Below are 16,250 nucleotides of genomic sequence, written 5' to 3' on the forward strand. Positions count from 1 at the left end.
AGGTGATAACTCCTGGTGCTGCAGCTCACTTCCAGGATACACAGCAGTGGAGCAAGATCTCTTGTTCCTCTGGGAAATAATAAAATCAACCACTTAAAATCTGTTGTTCACGAGCCATACCCTTGCCAGCTCCAAAAAAACCACAAATACGAACATGCATTGCTAGAGGTAACTGAGTTTTGTCATGTATTTTCAGAGTTCTCACCCTGGGAACAATAAGGTGATTGCTTTCTCTAAATATGTGTGTGCATCCATGTGTATTTTAACATATCTATGCACAATAAAAGTAGGGAGTTGCTATCTCAAGGAGAAGTAATCAGTGGAAGCTATGTATCAGTGAAGCCATTTTGATGAAAAACTCAAAGAAAAAAAAAAACAAAGTAAAAACAATCTCAGATTCTGTACAGAGACTGCACATGCAATTTAAAAGCATTCTGAGGGGCTTTAGTACATTTTCTGAACTTCAGCGGTCTATATATTATGACTATTTCATTGTTCAAATAAAGATAATTGAAAGAAGCAGGCCAAAAGTAAATTTTTAATGCTAATAGATCTTTGATTCATATCCAACGAAATTTTTGCATTTTTATATGAATATATGTATTTTACATCCATTATTGCTTAGAATATAAGAATTTAATGTTAAATATATTAACTTTGGATGTTAAAATTTTACTATGCTGATCCTAATGCTGCAAGTTATTTAAACACTGAGCTCATAATTAAGTAAAGAAATACGTAAATAATCTTTAAAACTTACAACTTCTAGCCTGATTTTCATCAGCACTAAGCTGAATTTCCAGCTGGATCCAAAAATATCCAATATTTTATGAAACTACTCTGTGTCTGAGGTTTAGGCACTTGGGTACATTTTCTTAAGTAAAATTGATATTAATTTACATTGATGAAATAATCTTGCTTAGGAAAGCATTTATTCATCCCACAGAGCATAAGACCTTTTCTTAGTATTTACTTAGACACTTGACAGGAAGCTCACACATCTCCTGAAGTAAGCAGGTGATTTATGTCGGCTAATTAACTTCCAAACTGAAGGACAAGAAGTCCCTTTCTCCTTTAGGAGATTTTGATGGAAGAAAGCTTCTCAATGGAAAATATCTGCCTGGAAAAGATTTGGCTGAATCTCCTGGAGCAAACAGAAGAAGCAATGAAATCCATTGCTGAACAAATGGTAGGTTTCTCTAAATTTGTTCTTCCAAGCTGAATTTAAATGTCCATATCAGTGCATGGAGCATTCAGCACTCCCAATTACATCATCCACCCACTGAGGCTGTAGCTTCTGACTGGCTTCAGATCTCCTGTCTCTGCACATTCACTGAAGTCCAACTCCCCAGAAGGTTAATTCTCCTTATAGTCATTTATGTAAGAGCCTTTGAGATGATCCAAGAAAATGCCATTCTTTTAATCTTCAATGTCCTCAATACTCTGAACTGTTCAATGTAGGGTGATGGCAATGAGTGGATTTTGGCTTCCTCCTTATCATTCCTGCTCTGAAGATGTGGGACCCCATAATGGGGCAGGTAAAAACATCACTATTCTTTTCAGATGGCTTTTTAAAGACTTATAGATTATTCTGTTGTATTTCCATTTTAACCGTAGATGCATTTTCTTAAAAACACATACAGCTAATTTGCAACACTAAGGTCACAGACAAAATTTGATTATTGAACTACAAATTCAAAGCATTTTGTCCTTCTGTAGCCTACAGGACAATGTGACCTTCAAGAATATGTGAATAGGAGAAAAGTTTTCTCCTTAGCATATGCACTTTTAGTCACAATAAGCAGCCTACACATGATAATATTCCAAGTTCTGACAAATGATAAAAGGGCTGATTATTCCTCTTTCTCTTTCTTCTTTTCTTACTGATTTGGTAATGGTAACTATTCAAATGTCTTTGCATGCTTCATTGTCATCATTTTTAGCTTTTCCCTGTCCTCTTCTTTTGGATAAGACTGTCCTAATTATCTAGTGATGATGATACATGTTCTGAGTCTGAAAAGAGAGAGATCTGAGAGCTAAATAAATCAAGCTGCCTCTAACTGTGGCTAGTATTGACATGGGTTGTGAATCACATATTTTGCTTCAACAACCAGCACTGGGTTTCACCTCAGGCTTTCTTTAGGGTGATCCTCTTAGAATTTGAAGCAACCATGCAGTGGTCAGCAGTACACACAATCATTTCAATATCAGAATATGGTTTAAAATAATTTTGCCCAGACTGCTTCCTTTTTATTAAAAAACCCTAAAAAAATTTATTCCTTCATTACTTGGCAAATCTGTGTTATTTTATTTGATTCTGCCTAGTAGCTGGGCCCAACAAAGTCATTTGAAGGATCATAGGGGAATATTAAGGACAGATGTTTTTATTTACATCAGGCAGGGGGTGAAGGTGTAAGTAAAATTAAAATTAAAAAATTTAAAATTTCCCAAATCTGTAAGATAAGTTCATTGATGTACATTTAGTGACCAATGGGTCTGAAATTCAAAAACACATCTGGGAGTACTCACTTTTTTCATGCTTGGCAAATGTCCTGGATAACAACATTTGTTAAAATAGGAATATGAGTGTAAGTACTGCGGGTGAATTGAACACAAAAAAAAATCTGAGCAGGTATTTACCTTTACCTGACAGATCACAATGTAATCTCTGAATTACAAAGAGGTTTCTGAAATGATGAAATCATGTTAGAAAGATAGATAAATAGATAGGTAGATAGATAGATAAATAGATAGATAGATAGATAGATAGACAGACAGACGGATAGATTTATGTATGTATGCAATTTTGATTAAATTGCTCAGAAAGGTGGGTTTGTGTTACCAATGTCAGCCAGAGCACCTGGGCTGCTGAGATATTGCTGAATCTGCTTATGCTATGGGATGGGAATCTACAGAAGAGGAAAATAACAAGAAGCTTAGTAAGCCAGGAAGGAAGGCAGAAACTGTAATGTTTTAGTCAGTGACTACAATTCAGGAAGCCTTGCATTTTACCTGTGGTTAGAGATGACCTCTGTGCCACAGGAGGAGAAAGCTGAGAGCTTTTCAGGTCATCCTTAATGTAACCCCACCTTTTAGTCTTCTGCCTTCCCCACTGCACATATCATAGCTTGAGTTCAGAACATAATCTCATTCCACCTGCTTGTGGGTCTAAATTTAGACTCTGTGTCTTATGATGCAACCTGTTGTTATGTACTAGCATAAAATCATGGAGAAGGATGGGACATTCGAAGGTTATGTAATTATCCTCCTGTTATGAGGCTTATTCTTCTAGGCATTCAAAGACAGAGAAAATACAAGAATGGATTCTGCAGGAATCCATTCCAATGCTTTGTTTTTTAGAAGGGAAGAAGAAAGCCAAAGAGATTTTTCTCTAATATCTGATCTGCTACTTCCTATTGTCTACTTAAATTCTTACTTGGCCACAACACCAGCAATTCAATCATTTGCTTCTTCATAGCTGCTTTGATATATTTGAAAATATTATCATTCTCTCTATTAGTCTTCTCCTCTTTCATTTACATAGTCTGTTTTATTCAATCTTTCCTTGGAGGTCTGTGTTTTGTAGGACTCCCATCAGTTTTGTTTTCTGTTTTGACCCCTCTTCACTTGGTCAAAGGGGAGAAATTATGCAAGCCAGGTTAATTTGAACTGTACCTAATTGAAATACTTGCCCTCACAATCGTAGAGAAGGATTTCACTAGTTATCAATAATCTAAAAAATAAGGAAGTTCATGTGTATTTTGTGGGAAAGCAGCTCTGCTGATGTAATGAAAGCCAAATTAGGACTGAAGTAGTTTACTGATTTATTAACAATATGTAATTAACCAGCAATAAGTGAATTACATGCAGGAACCGCATCAGTACCACATCAGTAGACCCATGATACTAGATAATAACTAAATGCTAATATAGAGTTAAAGACTTGTGAGCATATTTTGGAACATTAAGATTAATTATAACGCATATCAATATATTCTACATGTCCATGCACACAATTTAACTCATGTTCCCTGCCTGTCACCAGCCTGTGTGACACCAGGCCACTCCCTTTATGCGTGGAGAGAGGAGATTCCCTGTCTGCACAGCCCTCTTGTGAGACATTTGGATGTCCCAGCTCTGCATGTACTTCTGCTGCTTCCTATTGTCTGGTGATGCACATGCTGGCAAGGAATCATCTCAGGAATGCCAACACACATGCCCCCACATGTTGGTTCCCTGCTTGCTGCACCCTATGGTCTCCACATACATATGTATGTATAAAAAATACTGAGTTGGAAAAGACTCACAAGGGCTCATCACTCCTGGCTCTGCACAGGATATCTCAAGAGTAAAAACATGTGCCTGAGAGCATTGCCCAAATACTTCTTGAACTCTGTCAGGGCTGGTGCTGTGACCAGTTCCCTGGGGAGCCTGTTTCCAGTGCCCTCTGGCTGAAGAACCTTTTTCTAATATCCAACCTAAACCCCCCTGACACAACTGACACAACTTCAAGTCATTCCCTTGAGTCTTGTCACAGCTCACAAGAGAGGGGGCTGTTGCCTGCCCCTCCTCTTCCACTTGTGGGGGAACTGTGTAGAAAGTGGTAAGGTCTCCACTCAGACTCACTGCTGCCCTGGCTAGTGCAGGCTGCTCCTGGTGACCTCGAGGAGGCTGCACCATCAGTCCTAGGCAGAGATGTGATGGGATGACTACCACCACTGTCAAACCAGAGGCTGACTGCTGCTTTTTTTTTTCAGTCTAGAGTTCCTTCCCTTCATTACAATTTACTGCACTGTGATTGTCAATGGCTGAGGCAGTAGCAAATGTTTTATTCTGCTGACTCTTCTCTGAGACAGGGACATTTTGAGTGGACGACTTGGTGCACTAAAATTTTACTGCTCATGTCCTGAGGTGAGCAAAAAAAATTAGCCCCACTTATTCATCAAGAATCCTGATACTAGACTTCTCAATGTTGTGAGCAACTACATAGTCTTTATCTTCTGTTTACTCAGTCCAAGACTTAGTTTTGAGACCTGTGAGCACTCTATATAAACCAGTTGGTAACTTTTTTATGTCCTGTGAAGTAGGGCTGATATCACTTACTCTTCAGTGATCAGACTGCATACCATGCTCTAAATGACACAGACATTATAATGTTACCATGCTCTCAAACAGAAATAGAAGCAGATAAGAAACTGTACTTAATTTGGTATTTTTAAAGATTGAGTGGAAGACATCCCCGCTGAGCATAGGAGGGGATAGGTAATTTATATATTTCTTTCCTACAGGGCTCTACAATTTATGTTTCCTGAGAGCAAGAAATTTCTGGGATTCATAGTTTTCTATTCTCACTCTAAAAAAGGGAGTTCATCTGTTAACAAAAGAAAAAAAACTTATTTGCCTTCTCCTTGCCTCACCTTTATCTCTGTCTTCCTTCCACCTTGGAAATTCTTTATTCCCCCTAACAGCCTCAAATTATTATTTTAACTTTAGTACCTGGTTTTCATCTCTGTCTGTACTGGAGTCCAAGCTTTATCTTTCTATGTATGTTTACTACTGTGTTTTTCTGTCTCTCCCTTACTGGGTATTTGATCACCACCTTTACTTTCCTGCAGCTTTCTTTCCCCAATCTGCTTTGCTCTTCTGTCCAGTAGTAAGTTCCTCTGAGACTGAAAGTGATGGAGATTCATTGATTTCAATGTAGTTTTTCAAAACTAGAATGGTAAAGGCAAGGCACAGATCTGTTTCAATTGAGATCTTTTTGAGTACAAGGTGAAAGCACACACAGGGTAGGCACAAACTTAGAGAAAATTCATTGAGAAAAGTTAAACCTCTAATCATGCCTAAACTGTAGATTTTTTTTTTTCTTTTTTTTATTTTTGAGTCAGGGTAGATTTTCTTAAGATAAAAACATGGTCATGCCTAATTTAACAGCACATCTCTAGCTCAGAACATTTGATTCTTAAAATATTTCAAATAAAAGGGCAGAATTTGATCTTTAAATTAACAATACCAAAAAGTGAGAGATTATTCCCTATAATGCTACTGCCTTTTCATGCCTCTTTTTTATAGGATTGAAACATTGCAATGGATATATACCCAAATTCACTTAAATCTCTATCTAGGTAGGAAAATTGCAGGTAAATGCTCACAAGTAGTTCAACTGAAAGTTCTAAAGATAAAGATCTAATAAGTGTAATAATACTTGTCCAGCCTATGTGAAACACCACTTAATTTGGGGTTTTTGTGTCCCTGATAAGGAATTATTTACCTCAGCAGAGATATCAAGACCAGGTAATAGCAGTGCATGACTCCAGAACTGAGATGGGTAAAGGCAACTTCAGATTTCTATGACATTATAAAGGACCTGACTAATTTCAGCAGGTCCATGCAATGTGCACTCATCCACTTATGCTATGTCTGTCAGTGACGTTATCTTTCTGAGGGTAGTAGTACTTGTGGTCATCAGTCATTAGTGATTCATTTTTCCCATCTCACTAGATGTAGTTTGTATTTTATAGCTGTTCTCTGTCACCTACAATAAATTATTTCCTCTATCTACTACTGACTCAGGATTGTTGGATGTGTCCAGGTCTAATTTCATTAATGCATATCTTGTGCTGGCATGCAGGAGGAAAGAGGTCTAATAATATTAGCTGAAAAACTTACATCGGGTTCTTTTTGCTAATGCTGTCTGGCATCTGTGAAGGCAAATCCAGCTGACATCCACAATGTTAATCTTATTAATTTTTTTCAAAACATATCTGAGAAGGAAATGCACATTGCAGAGTCATTGCCTTCTTTTTGTACACAAAAAAACCCCAATCATTTTGATCCCTGTCTGATTAGATAAAAAATTCTTATTTTCAACTCTGCTTTTTATTGCACAGGAAATTATTAACATTTACACTCACATACTGAGAATCAATTTATGGATAAGAGTAAAAATAGTAAGCAAGGTCCACAAACTTTGATTCACTAAAGATTTCTTTGATGGGAGCAGGAAGGAAAGAGAAGGTGAAAAGCTATCTGACACCCTTATCACCAACATGCAAACTACAGATCACAAGAGCCTCCACTGAAATGTTGACTTAATGACCAAATCAACTACGCTCCACAAACAACCCAATTTACAGCATTGTCAGGTCTCTAAATCCAGATTCCTATTACTTCTGCTAGCTATGTTTGAAGATAGCCTTAAGTCATCTGTAAAATGTATGGAATTTTATTGTCTTAGGCTAATATGAGTGTCTTGGTGAGATAGGTAGACCCTTTGGCTTTAAAATGTGTATCTCACAAGTATATCACAGGCATGGCTCTCAACACTTCCCTATGAAGCCTGATACTCAGTCATGGACAAGAAATTTCTAAAGCAGGGTGAATGGATCGATGCGCTGGCTTTCATCTGGTATTTGCCTTCTGAGAACCTTCTCTATTTCCTTGGGGGTATGTACACAGAGTAAAACTACTTCTGTGGTGCAGCACTTATAAAAGCTATTTCTTTTTGTAGAAGATTGCAGAAAGAAAAGTAGAAAGGCATCTAATTATATTTTAAACAGTTGGTGACGTATTTTTCTGTACTCTACTTAAATCGTGTGCACTTTCATTCTTCAAATATGAAAAAAAAATCACCTTGAATGTGTATAGCTATTCAGGTATCTTCTATAATGGATTCTCAGTTTTATTATTAGTGAAGGTCATACAAGAGTTTTGCTTTACCCAGTTGACTTCTCAAATATTGAAGGTTAGAATTTTCCCATCTAAGAAGTTCAAGAACAGCACACCAGGACCAAAGAATACTCTAGCCTCATTAATTAATCAAGTCATGTCACAGCAAATCTTGTTAATCCATCCTCAGAGGAAACTCAAGTGATGTTTCAATTCTCTATGCAAGAATAGACAGAATAGTGAATAGTGATAGTGTTATACAATTACAGAAAGATGGGCAGCACTTGAAGATCCCAGAAGCTAAACTATTTTTCCCCCCAACACCAAGTAAAAGACTTTTTTAGATGTGATGTTTTTTTCAAATTAACATATTTAATGGACATAGCAGGATTATATTTTCACGCTAAATATAGTATGGTGTAAATAAATTTTGGAAATCCCATTATTTTATAAAACCAGCCTATTTTGACGTCTTTTATCTATTTGAAGTCACAACAGAAAAATGCAGGTGTTCACAGCGTTCTAGGAGAGCAACAATTACTGGGTATGCAAAAACAGCTGTTACATTACTCTTTCTTGGCTAGTATCAGCATTTATTCTCTAGGCCTGAAAAGAATCAAATTGCTTACTCCAATTATCAGGCTTATAGAGTAGTATTTTGGGTTTTTTTACAGGATAACCAAACATGTAAAGTCTGAGATTTACAAACAATGCTCTTCATTTAGTCTGATTGAGTATCTGACCTTTGTCTTGACAGTTAATGAACACCCTTGTCCTAATACTGCCAAAAATCTGAGCTGTACATAACAGATGAAGAGCCTCTCAGAAGTCAGGGGATCATTCTGATACTTTATGTTCAACACATTTGAATAAATAGCTGAGCTTAAATCAGCGATTCTCACAAAAATGTTTGTATGTACATTACAGATGCTACATGTATGAAAGTAGGAATACTCCACATTTAACCTAATAGAACTTAAGGAGGGTACAGCTGAGGCAACAGTTCTCCCACTGGGTCAATTCACAGGAAAAAGTTTCACTTTTTCTAGCAAAGCTAGCTGTTAATATTTAAAGATAAAGGAATACATTTATTTGGATTTTTAGACCAAGAAAAATCATTGGAGTGTTCATAAAATCATTGCCCTGCTTACATCTCAAGGTCTCTGTCCAGATGTAGATGTTCTTTCCCAACTTTGCCTGAGGCTCTTCTGATAGCTCTAACAATTACATGTGAAATTACCCCTCAGATGGAAGAACCAGGCATCTGCAGCATGGGTCTGATCCAAAGATCTGTGAAAGCAATGGAAAAACTCCAAGCAGTGCAATCACTTGTGGATCAGATCCCTGAATTGTTAGTGATGAAGCACTGTATAAAATGTCAGCCCCAATTAATCTATGGCAAAATTCCCACTCTGTAGGGTCAGGACTGCAACTGTAAATTTTTTCTCAGTTATCTATACTCCATTGATCCCAGTTGCTTTCCAGCTTAACGCATCTAAAAAGGTGAAGGTTATTTTCAAAATTAGTCATCCTTTTCCCATTAATCCCAATGTTTCTACAACTGCTGTTGTATAAAATGATTTCCTCTTTCTTTTTAATTTTAGTTACTTTTACGTCTTCCTAAGGAACAACTGTCAATAAAAATGTATATTTATATTTGCAGTTGCGCTCTTTTCTTAAGTTTGCATCCCTTTTTGATTTAAGTTTCACTACTATTCATGGAACTAAATTATGCATTCATAATTTGAGCTCCAGGATTTCCAACCACAGATATTTAATGCAATGTGAATATTTATATCACAAGCATGTGCATACTACTTTAATCAGAGATCAGGAAAATACATTTTGGGATTTATAACTAGTGTCTTATACCATTCCAGATGAAGGATCCTGTGGGCCAGGTCTTCAGATGGTGTCTGGAGACATGGCTTCAGTGATTTCATTCAGCTCATGGATCTCTTTCTACCTTTCCTTATACAATGCTTTATGAGCTCTGTATGGAATTAAAGCATGGAGAAAAAAAAAACAAACAATAGCTCAAACTGAATACATATGAAAAGATTTTGATGCTTTGTATTTAGTGAAGTAAGCTAAATTTACTCCAGATATTCCCACTTCTGATCTATACTTAGCATATTATTTACACTTAAGTGCCCTACCTGATCCTGTTTAGGATAAAATCTCTGTCATGACTAGTTAACTAGTTTATCAGGCACTCCATTTTGATTTTTTTTTTTTTTTTCACACAGTTACCTTCTTTCTAAGTGTCCATTAACAGGTTCAGAAGTTAAATGTAGAGTCTCTTCTCAGGTTCACTGACTGACTCATCTTCCTCTGCCAGGTTATGACCCTTGCAGTCCCCATCAAAGCCTCACTCTGGAGATTTCACACAGATATCTTGAGAATTGAAAACTGCAAAGATCTGTTCTGTAGCTGTGGCTGGAACAGGAACACTTCCCATGTGATTAAAAATAAGCAAACCAGGATGAGCTGATGCCAGACTGAAGAATGGTCTCCCTGTGACCACCCTCCTGACTACATTTTATTATGACACATATACTTTTCTTTTACAGATAGCCATGCCACCACTCTCCAGCATCTTCTCTGTTAATTGCAGTTAAGTAAACAGGCCTGAAATTGCTACTAATCTTTTCATCAAAACTTTTCTGCATCAGTACATTGACGATAATAATTTTGCACTGCACTTACATGCCAGCTTCCAAAGACTTCCTATAAACCTGCCCTCAGACTCAGATAGATTTCCTCCTGCCAGAGGCTTGAAGAAAGCTGAGAGAGATCTGGACCATTCCACCTGAATTTACAGCTGAGGAGGTTGTATGACAGATTTGCTTTTAATCCAATCTCCACTGCCTTCAACCAAGCTCTTTCCTATCTCTGAACTTATTTCTCAAAGCTCAATGCACACATAAAATATAAAATAAATATATTTTATATATAAATAAATATATTTTATAAAATATAAAAATTCTCTTTGTTTATTGGTTAATATAAAAATAAAAAACCCCTATAGGTGACAGGGGACGGACAGCCTGTACCACATTATATACACTTATGTTACTTGCAAATTTCCCACTTGCTGTTTCCTATTCTAAAATTTTGAGGAAAGGTCCAATCTTAGAAGCCATAACACAGATTTACACAGTCATTTATCAGCAGCCACATACTGGAATGATCTTTGAAATTCTCTTAAGTACCACTTGTCCATGGCATTCAGCTGTACTGACACTCAGCATAGGTTTGTATAAATTTATGAAATCATGACTAAAGGTGCATCCCTTATCAGTGAATGCTTTTAAGATAGACCCAATTTTCCCTACTATACATCAATATTATGAAGATTGCAGAACGACCATTAGGAACATAAAAATTTGAGGGACCATAAAGTCCTTATAAGAAACATAAACAATCTAAAATATTTGTATGATTTTGAGTACCTATTTTAAAAATATTTCTCATCCCTTCAAGCAGCAATATTGGATGGGAATTCAGAGGATCAGTGAATTCTATTTTTGGAAAATTGTTAGTAAGAGGATTGAAGTAATGTGCAGATAAACATAGAAAAAAATGAATAATAGAATACCCAAGCCATTGCTAACCAATCATCACAGAGTAGTATTTTTTAATTAGTAGTATATAAAAAGAAATCTAATGTTTCACAGAAAAAAAGATAATTCATTGAAGAAATGGTAGCTCATCACAACACTCCCCACATTTGGATTTACTTTTCTTCCCTTGCCCATAGCTGTTAAGTTTATGTACTGGTGCTAACTATAAACTACAAAAACAGGAAAACATAAAGAAGTTATTTCCACATCATTTACAGTCTGCTGGTTTATTGATTTTCTCTACATCCTGTACATCTCACATTTCACTTGAACCATTTGTTTTAGATTTTAAAAGAAAAGCTTTCCAAACAAATTAACTTTACTAAGGCTTTAACATGTCATTGGCTAGTCAGTATTATATTAATCTCTGTAATGCTAATGTTTACAAAGCACGAGTATGGGGCCAAATCTTGATTGCCCTCTTCACACCATCAGTTACACTGATTTTAATGACACCATTAACATTAGTACAGCTAGCAAGATCTGGTTTCTTACAGCTGTCAGCATGTCTTTCCAAATAAAAGTCTTGTAATTCTTCCGTTTATAAAAGCTGAGATTTTATAAACTGCAGTCACAATGTTTAGCTTATGCCCTTCTTTCACTGAGCCAGGCATTTTGAGAGATTCATAAATTTCTTATTATGCACATTTTAAGTGTTAGGAGTTTAATCAGAGTGTTCTAGAAAAACAGCAGGCACTTTTCTTGTCTGAGCAAGCTCACATCTCAAGAGTCATATTCTTTTAATCTGATTTTACTTTTACATGTGTCAAATTAGTCATTCCATCAACAGTTACACAGCAGACCACTGTCAGGTATAGATGCCAGGAAATCACACAGTGCTTTTCATTTGGGGACTTGCCTTGCAGGCTTGCTGTGTTCATCCTTCCTGGTGCTGTGCAGTGAAATACATACATACACAACTTGGGGTTTAATTTAATGTTTACTCTTTACTCCATAGCAGCATGCAGAACTAACTACTCTGAGAGAGCCTGAGATAGAAGAGAACTGTCACTGCCCCAAATCAGGAAAAAATTAATGGGATGAAAAAAGAATCTTCTGCTTAATATGTCTGTGGATCAGAACGTGTTGTCCACTGCAGAAAACAGAGATTCAGACCTGTCTCCTCCTTTCCTATCTTTGCCTGATATGGGGATAAAAAGAGAACGTCACAATGCAAACTGTGTGTGTAAAAATTGTTATGCTTCCGGTTGCTAATGCCACAATGAAACAGCAGCTTCTGCTCTGAGTTCTAGAACCTCGAACCCATAATTGTGCATCAAATGGCAATATTGGTCACCCTCCTCTGAGGCAGAATTAGGGCCTCTTGTGACAAGCTTCTTCTTGTGGAATACAATTACCAGGTGAACTCATGCTCCCTATGGCAGGGTTTCCAAAAGAAGCAAAATTAAAACATTTTTTTCTTGATTCAAGTGTTAGCTACCTTTCCTACTTTATATGATTTCACCCAGCTTTCTCTCTGCTCAAAAGGAAATTTGGTATTTTTTGAGAGTAAAACGTGACATTACTTTGATATGTTTTTCTTGGCAAGTATAACTGGAATAAAAATAACCCTTTAACAATATTAGAAGTATCATTGTGAAGAAAATGTAACAAATGCTCTCTAAAAGACATTTGTGCAGTTCATAATAAATATGAGACCAAAAGTAATTACGTTAGATACACAGTGAAACATTTTAGAGCAATATTTTTAGCATTTTTCACCTACATTGATATTATAATACTATTACTTCTACATTATACACAAAGAAAGGTCAGAATATGTGCTTACATTCTTCATTAAATGCCCATATGTATTGTAGAAAAATGGCTTTTCAAAAGTACTTTTAAGGTTTAGAGTAAAGGAGAAATGTCACAAGGAAACATTCCCAGATGCCAGTAGTCATTGCAGCAAGATTTGCTGAACTTAATTACCTAAAATTCAGCACTGGTTTGCTGAAAGATGTGTTGTATTGGAACACAGTTAATTAGCACAGAAAAGCTCAAGGGTCTTCACCCCAATTTTTATCACATGGGTAATGAAAAACACAGGAATAAAAGACTTAGGTTACTGTCTACACTCCTGTGCAATCACAGACAATTAAATCATAGATTCTTAACCTAAACTGCAGCGAGTACTTCCTTTCAATTTATTGGTGAATCACTGGCACTTTCTCTTCAGATATGATTTTCAAGGTGTATTTGCACCCTTTCAATCTTCTGAGGGGGGTCTACATTCATTGAGTAACTTTAGTCAGGGACTGTTTATATACATTTGCTTTTAAGTCAGTGCTGCCCTTTAAGCTTCAAAAGCTCTTTTCTTTCTAGTGCTTTTCTCTCAGTGCACAGAAATAAATCATATTCACTGTCAGTTTTTTGTTGTCTATGATAAACAAGCAAGGTTCTTTTAAGTCTGTCCCAAGGGATGGACATTCCATTCTCTTCTCATTTTAGTGGACACTTTCTTCATCAATTCTAGTCTGAAACTGTTATCTCTTGAAGGGAGGTGGACAGAATTTTAAACAATCTTACAGAGATCTGATCAGTGCTTTGTACAACACATTCAAAACTCTCCTTTCTCTGCAGAAATGCCTCTCCAAAATGCCTATGAACTGTGTTCACCTTTAGGATGTCATATCACATGGATAACTGGAAAACATTCAAATAGTGACTACCAAGCATTGCAGTTTCCTCTCTCCTTCATTTCCACCCTGTTAAGTGCTATGGTATAACAGATGTTCTTTTCATTAGTCCCTGAATGGATGACTGTACTTTGAATGATTACTTTTTTGCCATTTTTATCACTTCATTTCTCAAAGTTCTACACCTCCTTGCAATATTCCAGTTCTACCTTTATGTTTACAATGGTTTTCAGGTTTTGCTATGAGCAAATTTTGTTAGCACACGTCTACCTTATTTTCAGTCTGAGAGTACTATCCCTGGCTTGTGTGAGGTTTTAAGATTTTAATTCCTCACTATATATATGTTTTCATTTGCTATTTCTCCTTTTGCAGAATAATTTACTCTGTTTCAACTTTAAGAACATTAATTGCACTTTAATTTGTCCATGTATTTTTTACCTATTGCCTTTTTTTTTGTTCCTCTGTTCATCATAACTTACACAACTGAAGAAGAGGTTTAATTTAGTTCTGAGTCATAAAGCTGTTTCCTTGACTGCAATTTCACAGCAAGGTGGCCTTTTTCTCCTTCTCCTCAGTTTACAGTAATTTTGTAAATAACCTTTTCATATTTCTTTAACTTTCTTTGGAAAAGGTAACCTAACATAACTGCATTATCTCTGACTTTAAAAACTAACAGATGAGATCAGCATCTTGATGAGGGTCAGTACATGCATCTATTTATGCTGTAACAGTTTTGAAGACTCAATTAACCCTTAAGTTCACAGCAACACAGATCCTTCAAGAAGGAAACTCTGCAACCCCACTAAGACAAGGACAGAAAGGGTCTGTGACAGAAGGAACCAGTGATCAAAATTGTAATTATCTAGGTAAACATGCTATTATAATTTCATGGCCTGTTGTGATGATAAGCTGTAAACAGGACCCCTTGGAAGGTAAAAGCATCAGATGATGGAGCTCCTCATTGAGATTTGCTGAGGGTTTTGCAGGTTTTTTCATGCGTTTCTAAGCAAAAAAAAAAACTAGAGCTATTGCTTTCCATTAAAAGGATTGCTTATGATTGCCTGGGACCACTAATTTTTTGAAAATTGTGAGTGTTAGCAGCAGGAAATGAAGGTGGAAAACTGCAGTGAGCAGAAGTACATGCACATGCAGGCAGGCACCGCACCCATGCCAAGGCTCAAGGAGCCATCCAGGATCAGGCTACAATGCAGCCACACTCAAACACAGAAGTTTTGATCAAAACACGAATACAACAATGCAAATCACACAACTCAGCAAGGATCACAGTGCTGGACCAGTATCTTAATGTGACAGACATCCCTTATATGGGCTTCAATTTGTCTGGAACTGAAAGATTAAGTTTGGGAAACTTTGAAGCTTCCCTTGACTTAAAGAGCTCTATCCTATTTATTAGGCGATAGGAATGCATTTTACAATTCCTGGAAAACATGCATGCATTTGCACAGGTCCTTCCCAATGTATTTTCCACCTCAGCTGATAGTTTGCTTCTTTGCAGATGAGATCATTGCTTCATGTGTGAGTCCAGCATGTTTTTTCCAGAGGTTAGTTTCTACCTTCTTCAAAAGTTATGGAACAAAACCCAGGTTCTCTGGACATGTCAATAAGGAAGGTTCATTCAGGAATGTGGAATGTCTAACACGGGGAATTTGCTTTACTAACAGTGAGATTCCTACTCCAGCTAACTCCAGGGTTAAAATTCATCTGCCATGTTGAGAGCTGAGCTTTCCAGCCAATTTATATCAAAGTATATATGGTATTGATTTTGCCCAAATGGTTTATCCTGTCTCTGTGTTCTGGAAATTCATGCTGGTTCTCTCCCCCTGTTCCCAAATTAAGCTTTCAAAATAACCTCTCCTTTCATTCCACTTTCTGCTTCCCTTAAACTTTTGGGGGCATCAAGAGGAGAAGCTGCAATTTATAACTGGCATTCAGCCACAGTGCTTTGCAAAAGGCCCTTCTAGAGAGCTACAGAGTCTGTGATGCTTCGGCATGGGATAGATCCTGGTGTGATCATGGTTTGGTACCAGTGTGCATGTGTTCATGCTCTCCTGCCTCATGGTGGGTAGGATGAGGCATGGGAGACAGGAGAAAGGGCCTTAGTGTGAAATCCTTCTATCACAGGTAGTCCTCCTTTGGAGATTAAATAGATTTCTCCATCAGGTAGAGGGGATACCTGTGTGACTCTGCACTGCCTCTTTGCACATCTTCTAGCAGCATGGCTTCAGTGGCCACAGAAATCACAGTCTGGCAAATTGTCACAGCACCCTTCAAACCCCCTCCTAGTGGGGCCTTGGCC

General features: G+C 37.0%; 1 long non-coding RNA gene across 1 annotated transcript in view; it reads right to left on the bottom strand.

The window, feature by feature from the left end:
- The window catches only part of LOC143694603 (uncharacterized), a 218,144-nt gene that overhangs the window by 64,813 nt on the left and 137,081 nt on the right, over nt 1-16,250 (bottom strand). The window lies entirely within an intron of this gene.

This window comes from Agelaius phoeniceus, chromosome 1, assembly GCF_051311805.1.
Source record: "Agelaius phoeniceus isolate bAgePho1 chromosome 1, bAgePho1.hap1, whole genome shotgun sequence".
NCBI classification, from domain to species: domain Eukaryota; kingdom Metazoa; phylum Chordata; class Aves; order Passeriformes; family Icteridae; genus Agelaius; species Agelaius phoeniceus.